Genomic DNA, 8,812 nt, shown 5'->3' on the forward strand with positions numbered 1-8,812 from the left:
CTCATTTCTTCCCATATTTTCTCAGTTGTCTGTTCTACTGTTTCTGACAGGTTCTCCTTTAAGTTGTCAATCTTTCCATTGAATTCATTGAACATCTTAAGGATTTCAACTCTGAATTCTTTATCAGAGAGTTCAAGTTTGCAGGAAATGCCTATTGAGGTTTCTGGACTTCTTTCATTGTCCTCTGCTTGTGGTTGGGATTTGCACTGTTTCTTCATGTTGTGGTGGTAGTATGGAAGAGGGACCTTCAAGATCAGTATCCCTGTTCCCTCTTGTTGCGAAAAAGGATTCTGGATGGGCTCAGTCAATGGTGCTTCCCTTTTTAATTTCCCCTTCTCGAATATGCCTCCCACTCAGATGTTCTTTAATCCTTATGTGAAGTTGTGTGTTTTATTGTCCTACTGTTTACGGATAGCTAGGATGTTACTCTTGGACATGACAAAGGTAATGAAGGTTGAGATGAAACAACATATTGATGGATTTTAGGAGAATATCTGCATCCGTGTCGTTAGTTGTGGCTGGCCGAAAAGAGACTACGCCCACTTTTGCCTAGGCCATGCCTTCTGACAATCAGGCCACGCCCCCTCCCCCACAATAGCACACACCTGTGCTTGAAGTCAGAAAGGCTGCGGTGCTTGGGGGAGGCATGCCGGCCACTAGGGCCGCAGTCCGGAGGGGGGAAAGGCTGGGTTGCTCAGGGTCTGAGGAGCATGCTGGGACACGGGGAGGGCGGGTCGAGCGGACAACACACACCTGTGCCAGAAGACAGAATAGCTGCGGTGCTTGGGGGCGGCGTGCCGGCCACTAGGACAGCCGTCCGGAGGTGGAGGGAAGTCTGGGGTCCAGTTTTCTGCTCTCTTTCCCTCTCTGTCTATTTGCTTTAGGACCTTATGGCTTGCAATACAGATAAAGAAAGGTTATCATGTTGAATCCTGACACAAACCGTCAAATACTACGTGAACTTGTAAACTTTAATAAGGGAGCAAGAAGCATCCCTTTACTTGTGCCCTTCATCCACCACACACTCTTATGGCAAGCTTCCAGGCATTTTGCTATCCTCCTGGTTCCTGTTTTTATAGTCGCCTTGGATATTAGCCTATAAAAATCCCACAGTACAATGCAGTCATTCTATACTTGTCCCTTTCCTTCAGACTCATTTCACTAAACATGATACTCTCCATGTCAGTCCATTTATAAGCAAATTTTATTATTTCATTCTTCTTATCAGCTGCATAGTATTCCATTGTTTCCATGTAACATATTTTTAAATCAAATCATCTGTTCTCAAGGACTCAGCTTGTTTCCAGACTCTGGTTATTGTGAACAGTGCTGCAAAGAGTAAAATGACATTTCTACTGTGTGTTTTTAGACCCCCAGGATATATTCACAGATTTGGTATTGCTGGGTCAAATGGTAGCTCAATTTCTAGTTTTCTGAGGAATGCCCATATTGTTTTCCAAACAGGCTGGACACATCAGTATGCCCACCAACAATGAAGAAGATTTTCTTTATCTGGTTACTCTTCTTATTTTGGATATATGCCTGTCTCTGGTGTGAGATGATGTTTCATTGTTATTTTGATTTGGATCTTCCTGATGATTAGTGATTATTTTCATGTGTCTTTTGGCCATTCAAATTTTTTCTTTGAGTAAGTTTCTGTTCAATTTTTTTCCTCATTTTCTGATGGTGTTGAAGTTTTTTTTCCTGTAAAGTTCTGCCAGTGTTCTATATAACTTTGCTATTAACCTTTTAGCAGATCAGTCTTGGTCTAAGACACCATTTCTCTGGGTGCAGAGGTTTCTTAGTTTCATATACTAAAATTTGTTTATCTTTGCTTCCAGTCACTTGGTCAGTGATGTTTCATCTTCGAAGACACTTGAGTTTCAATGTCATGGAGGCTTTTGCCTATGTTTACTTCCATCTATTTTATAGACTCAGTTCTAATAATGATGTCTTTAATATATTTTGATCTTACTTTTCTGCATGGAGTTAGAAAAAAGTCTGAGTTCATTTTTTACATGTAGCTGCAGAGTTCTCTCAGCACTACTTGTTAAAGAGGTTTTCTTTGATCCGCTTCATACTTCTTGCTCCCTAATCAAATATTAAATGTCCATATACTTGAGATTCTGCGTCAGAATATTCAACTCTATTTTATTGGTCTGCAGATCTGTTTTTGTTCGAATACCATGCTGTTTTAATCACTATCGCTTTGTAGTACAGTCTGAATTTGGGAAGGTGGTGCCTCCCATCATCTTTATCTCAAGGGTTGATTTAACTATTAATGGGGGTTATTGTTCCATGTAAATTTCAGGAGTGTTTGGTCCCATTCTTTGAAAAAATGTTACAGGTATCCTTATAGGGACCACATTGAATCTCTATAGCACTTTGGGAGTACTGCCATTTTTACTATGCTAATTCTCCCAACCCATGAGCAGGGGATGAGTCCTCAATTCCTCATGTCTTCTTTGTTCCTTGAGTAGAGTTTTGTAGTTTTCTTTATATAGGTCTTTTGCTTACTTAGTTAGATAATTCTAAGTTAATTGATTCTCTGAGTAACAATTGAGATTTGGATTTTTTCTTAAATATTACTTTCTTCTCTTTTATTATTTGAATACAGTAACATTATTGGCTTCTGGTTATTGATTTTGTAGTCTACCACTATACTATATAAATTTATTGTTTCTAATAACTTTTTGGTAAAGTCTTTAGGATTCTTAAAGTGTAGTGTCATGTTATGGCCAGAGAGAGAGAGAGAGAGAGAGAGAGAGAGAGAGAGAGAGAGAGAGAGAGAGGCTTCTTTCTTTCCTATCTAGAAGCATTTTGTATCCTTTTCTTTCCTAGTAGCTATGGAAGTATTTCTAGTACTATATGGAATTGAAATAGTGAGAGTGGGAAACCGTGTCTTGTGCCTGATCTTAGAGTGAAGGCTTTTGGTTTTCTCCTTTGAGGATAGTGCTTTCTGAGTGCTTGTAGTAGATGGCTTTAACTATATTGAGGAAAGTTCCTTGAACTCTCGTTTATTTGGAAGATTTTTTAAAAATTATTTTATTTTATTTTTATAAAGTTGTTCACAATATTTGATTACATTTAACAATCCAATACCACCACCATTGCACTTTCCACCACCGTATTTCTATCTCGAACCCCAAACCCTGCTCCCAACACAGAACCAAAATAATTTATTTGTATTGCTTGTTATGAATAATCTGATAAAATTATCTAAAGTTTTCTTAGAGGAAGTGTGTGAAGAATGTTGTATTTCACCCAGGAACCCTTCTAGAAGAGATCAATAACATGTTGTCAAAGGTCGATCCTAAAGATTGGTTGCCTTCTACTTTAAAACAAATCGAATGTGGTGTGCTTCTCTTGATGTATTAGTGATGTAAAGTATGAGAGGTGCAGGAATAGATTCACTCATGAGTGAGGCTGGTGAGAGCATGTGGAAAGTAGGCATGAGCATAGCAGTGGTTGATTCTGGTGGTTTTTGGCTGCCAGAGCTAGCTCTGTTTGGGTGGGCAGGGGACCTCATCTGACCCCTCCGTGTTGCCCCCAATGAATCCCATGAGTAAATCTGAAAAAAGTCCCAGGTATGTGGGACTTGTGACTAAAAACCCCACGCTCAATGGAACTGGCAATGGGTGCCCCCTTCCCCCTCCCCGTCTCTCCCCTTTTCCAGTAGCTTGGCAGTCACACACAAGCCACCACTCACAGCATATAATCTCAAAAATCTCAAAAAAATCTCAGAGACTCAATAATAAATCTCTAGGAAGAGACCATTGAAAGATATGCCCATAGACATGCCCCAGACTTCACGCTAGGCTGATTTTTTGATAACATCATTAGCTATTTAGATATAACAAGCAATATATACACATTTGTTTTTGTGCCTCATAAGGGAGCAGCTTGGGAACTGTTTGGTAAAATGGTGACAAAAGTGAAAGGAAGGTCACTCTGGTGGTAGGATTGGAGTTGCAATACTGAATACCTGTAAAACAAATATATCATGAACAACGTTGTAATATCACATGTTTAAAGGAGTGGGGAAATAAAAACATAAGTGGAACTCTGCCCTGTTTCCCGGAAAATAAAAGGAAGAAAAGGGTACGACCACTTCACATGGAAGTTAAAACAACTATCACCCATGAATATAATGAGTTTCTCTGGGAGTAAAACACGTTATTTTGAATGTAATGAGATGTACTGGAATGTAGGCAGTACAACGCTGCACTGCCATTCTTCCCTGCCAGTTCTTTTCTCTGCACGCCCCATCCCCGTGCATTCCCACACCATACCGTGCTTCCCCATCACCAGCCACTGGTTGCGACATCTGGAAGCACCTGCCTGAGTTCTGCCAGAGCGTCAGCCCACCTGGAGCTGTGCCACTGCTCTTCCCAGCAGGTTCGGCGGTCTGGGCGCCCCTTCAGGTCCTGGGCCCTGAGACTAGCATCTGAGACTGGCTGTGGGTATGGCCTCCAACTTAGGGGGCTTTGACTCCGTAGAAGTGGGTGTTGCCTTCTGTATGGCAGGCAACACAGCTATATTCCTCCTCCCCAGCACTCTTTACTCACATTCCAATCTCCATCACATAGTCCTGTGCAAAACGCCCTGGCCACCTCAAACACAATAGGACAATAGTCCAACTGGTCTACTCCAATCTCACTAAAATACCACTGTACATAAGAAGCTGTATAAGACCAATATAAAAGAACACATGCTCTAAAGCTTCACTAGATGCCTATCAAAAGTCACAGAGAGATGCCTGAGAGGAAGGACATATATTAGAATTGTAGAAAGGTGACCACCATCGACCAAGTCCTTCTCGAACCATTTCTGGCAATAAGAGGAAACAGTGCTAGTGAACTGGATGGTTCCATTCCATAAGAAACATCTCCATGAAGAAACAGCACAAATCTCCACTATGAGGAGAGGATGAAAAAAAGAGTCCGGAATCCTCAACAGGAGTTACCCACAAATACAATATCTCCGATAAAGAATTCCAAGATGAAATGCTAAAGATGTTCAAGGAACTCAAAGAAGCAATGGAGCAGACGTCCAGTAAATTAAAAGAAACTGAATAAACGTGGAATGTACAGCCAACAAAATACAGGAAAAAAATGAGAGCAGAAATAAGAAAACTACAGTCAGAATTGTCACTAATAAAAATTTCGCTAGATGGAATAAAAAAAAACTCAGTGAGTGCCCTCAACAGTAGAATGGCTACAGCTGAAGACAGAATCAGTGAGCTGGAAGATGAGCCTCAGGAAGCCTACAGGCAACAACAAACAATGAAAAGAGACCTTAAAATAACTCTAGGATGAATCAGAGACCTAGGGGATGAATCCAGGAGGAACAAAATTAGAATCATCGGAGGTACAGGGAAGCAACCCCAATGAAAAAGCCACAGTTAAAGAAATCATTGTTGAAAAGTTGCCAGAGTTAGAGAATGCAAGCATCCAGATCTAAGGAGCCAGAAGGGTGCCAGCTAAAAGAAACCCTAATAAAAACAACCAAAGTCATATCCTAGTCAGAATGATGGATGCTAAGGATAGGCACACAATACTGCAAGCAGCAAGGTCAAAGAAGGAAATCACATACAAAGGAGCACCCCTGAGATTTTTTTCAGCAGACCTATCAGAGGAAACCCTCCAATCCCAAAGGCAATGGTGGGACATAGTGAAAAAAACTAAATGAAATGAATGCCTCACCAAGAATACTTTATCCAGCTGAACTCTCACTCAAACTCAAAGGAACTGTACACCATTTTGAAGAAAAACAACAACTAAGGAAATTCATAGACCCAAAACCAAACCTAAAAGAGAAGGACTAAAGGGGCTCTTTTAAGACAAAAAAAGCACCTATAAGCACAATAAACCCCTACAAAGATGGCACAAAACCACATGACAATAATCTCTTTCAATATCAAAAGTCTAAATGCGCCAATTAAGAGACACATAGTGGCAAAATGGATTCAGAAACTGAAACTAACATTCTGCTGCCTACTGGAAATATATTTGAACAGTCGAGAAAACACAGACTCAACGTCAAAGGATAGAAAACAATCCTGCAAGCAAATAACCCCCACAAAAAAGTTGAGGTGGCCATACTAGTATCTGGCAACATAGATTTCAGGTTGAAAAAGATTAGAAGGGACAGCAAAGGCCATTGTCTATTTATCAAAGGATATGGACAACAGGAAGAAATCACACTCCTGAACGTATTCACACTTAATGAGGGACCAGTTAAATACTGAAAAGATTGCTAAAAGATTATAGACCACAACCAAGTTAGATTCATTCCGGGGATGCAAAGATGGTTTAACATTGGGAAACCAATCCACATAATTCATCATATCAATAAAATAAAATTTAAAAACCATAAGATCATATCAGTAGATACAGTGAAATCATTTTTACAAGGTCCTCCACCTGCTTATGATGAAAACTCACCAAAATGGATTTTGAAGGAACCTTCCTCAAAATAGTCAAATCCATCTACCACAAACCTATCACAAGCATTATCCCCAATGGGGAAAAACTAAAGTCCTTCCCACTAAGACCAGGGACAAAACAAGGTTGCCCACTCTCAGGACTTCTGTCCAATATAGTACTGGAAGTACTTTCAATAGTGATTAGGCAAGAAAAAGATATTAAGGGCATCCAGATAGAAAATGAAGAAATCAAGCTCTCACTATTCGCTAATGATATGAAACTATATCTAGAGGACCCTAAATCCACAACAAAGAAACTCCTAGAAACAATAGACTTGTACAGTAAAGTTGCAGACTATAAAATCAATACCAAAAAGTCCATAGCTTTCCTATATGCAAATAATGAGACAGAGGAAAGTGACTTGAAAAAAGCAATCATGCCACAAAAAATCATGCACCTCGGAATCAGCTTTATTAAGGAGGAAAAAGACCTGAATAAAGAAAACTACAAAACTCTATGCCAAGAAATAAAATAGGCACACAAGGAAATGGAAAAGTATCCCCTGCTGATGGATTTGTAGAATTAACATTGTGAAAATGACAATACTCCCCAAAGCATTATACAAATTCAATGGGATCCCTATAAGCATACCCATGATATTCTTCAAAGAAATTTATCAAATACTCCTGAAATCCTGAAATTCATATGGAACAAGTGCCCACAAATAGTTAAATCAATTAATGGGAAAAAAAAGATGGGAGGCATCACCCTCCCCAACTTCAAACTCTACTACAAAACAGTAACAGTAAAAACAACATGGTACTGGAACAAAGGCAAAGCCAAAGACCAATGGATATTCACCAATATCCTTACACACGACCTTAAATGAATGAACATCTACTCTTTGAGAAGGGAGCGAGAAATGTGAAGTGGAGCAAGGAAAGCTTCTTTATCAAATGGTGCATACATAACTGGACAACCACGTGCAAAAAATTGGGCTTAAACTTCGATATAAGACCATGCACAAAAGTCATATCAAAATGTATTAGAGACCTCAACATCACACCAGAAGAATTAGCTACATTGAAGACAAGTTCGGCAGCACTCTCCTCTATATCGAAGCTAAAGGTGTCTTCAATGATGGCATGCCACTGACCATCCAAGTGGACACAGAGATAAACAAGTGGGACTATATGTTCATTGCAGCACTGTTTACAATAGCCAGAATCTGGAAAAAACCCAAGTGCCCGAGAACCAATGACTGGTTTAAAGAATGTTGATACATCTGCACAATGGAATACTATGCAGCAGTTAGAAAAGATGAAGTCATGAAATTTTCATACAAGTGGATCAACATGGAAAGTATCATGCTAAGTGAAATGATTCAGAAAGAAAGGGACAGACAGAGATAGATTGCACTCATCTGTGGAATATAAAGCAACAGCATGGGAGACTAACACCCAAAAATAGTTGAGATAAGTACCAGGAGGTTTGTTTCACGGCTTGGAAGCCAGCCGCACATGCAGGGGGAAAGAGCATCCCAAATTGAGAAGAGAATACCAAGTAAAGTGGGTCGGGAGGATCTCCTCAGAAGGCATATGCGGGCTGAAAGTAGACTATAGACCAAATATGATGACCACTGAATACCTCTATTGTAAACCACAACACCCAAAAGGAGAGAGAGAGAGCAAAGGGGAATGACCTGCCACAGAGGCTGGGTCGGGGAGTGGATAGGGTGGGGATGATGGGAGGGATACTGGGATCATTGGTGGTGGAGAATGGGCACAGTTGGAGGGATGGTTATTGGATCATTGTACAACTGAAACACAGGCACGAAAGTTTGTAAGTCTACAACTCTACCAAATGGTGTTTAACTAATCAAAAATTTTAAAGAAATGTATGCAGTACATTTTTAAATTTATAGACTATTAGCATAGAACTATATGACTGAGGTGCACTAAATAGTATTGTTGAAATATTATATGCCTAAAACTCAAATATCAATAACTTGTAATTCAGAGTTCTTTAAAAATATTTTTAAAAAATAGATAAAAAGAAAGTAAAAAACCTCAGTAGGAACATCTGAGGTTTTAAAAAGAGGTCCTGTGCCTGTTAGTCAATAAGCTGGCATGGGTGCAGCAATACAAGGTAAGTACTTAAGTACATCACCCGCTATAATCTCTCAACAGCCTCTCAAGTGCTGGCATTGATAATGAGCAGCAACATGGTCCTTCTTAGAAGAGATAAATGCAAAATAGAGTAACAGTATTGAAAGCAAGTTTTACAGCTCAATAAAATATTTTTCAATTTGTCCGTCTATCTATCTATCTATCTATCTATCTATCTATCTATCTATCTATCTATCTATCCATAACTTTGGAGAT

This window comes from Sorex araneus, chromosome X, assembly GCF_027595985.1.
Source record: "Sorex araneus isolate mSorAra2 chromosome X, mSorAra2.pri, whole genome shotgun sequence".
Classification (NCBI taxonomy): Eukaryota; Metazoa; Chordata; class Mammalia; order Eulipotyphla; family Soricidae; genus Sorex; species Sorex araneus.